Raw genomic sequence first — 1,036 nt, 5'->3', positions numbered from 1 at the left:
AACACATGTATGCCTGTGGCGGATTCATTTTGATATTTGGCAAAACTAATACAATTATGTAAAGTTTAAAAATAAAATAAAATTTAAATTATATTTAAAAAAAGAAAATGAATAATAAACTCATGTCTTATTCATTCACATTAATAGAACTCTTCACGAAATATCTGCTCTGTAACTCAGGTCTACCCTTTCTCCATCTCATTTGTATTTAGTGAATTAGTTAAAAATCTACACTGTTGATCTAACCTTCCCTAGATCCCTAACACAATGCTTCCTTATCTCCTTTGGTGCCCACAGCACATTGTATATGCCCTAATTGTGTATACCCACTCTGTTGTACATATTGCATCTCTCCATCATGAAAGGAAAATCTTTATCATTATTTAAGAAGTCATTGGTTTTAATTCATTTCAGCAACTAAGAATTCTTCAGCAACGTGACAGGTATTGTGCTAACAGGACTGTAAAGATACATGATCATCCATTAAGGACACTCTTGGGCTTCAAGTTATGCTTGTAGCATACATATACGCTACAAGTATATATGTAATATCCAGAATTCTTTGCTTACGGTTAGCTTTCATTTCAGACTGAGACTGTTTCCCCCAAATTCTTAGTTCTTTACCAAGTTTCTTTTACTTGTATTTTATCCCACCGTATTATAATTTTTGGCCTTCCAGAAAGCTTTTTTATTCAACTAGAATTTTGAAAAGAAAAGAGCCAAGGGACACCTATTACTTCTTTAGATAAATCATCCTTTTGAAAAGTAATTATATCCTCACACTTTCATGTCATATCAGGGTAATGATAATAATTCTCTAACCAATGCTCTTGTCTAAAGTGTTTCCTCCAACTTTACTATAATCATTGATGAGTTCTAGTAATTTTCTGGTGGAGTCTTTAGGGTTTTCTATATAGAGGATCATGTCATCTGCAAACAGAGAGAATTTTACTTCTTCTTTTCCAAATTGGATTCCTTTTATTTCTTTTTATGCTCTGATTGCTGTGGCCAAAACTTCCAAAACTATGTTGAATAG

This window comes from Bison bison, unplaced genomic scaffold (assembly GCF_000754665.1).
Source record: "Bison bison bison isolate TAMUID 2011002044 unplaced genomic scaffold, Bison_UMD1.0 scf7180017864471, whole genome shotgun sequence".
NCBI classification, from domain to species: Eukaryota; Metazoa; Chordata; class Mammalia; order Artiodactyla; family Bovidae; genus Bison; species Bison bison.
Note: the sequence above shows the minus strand (reverse complement) of the source record.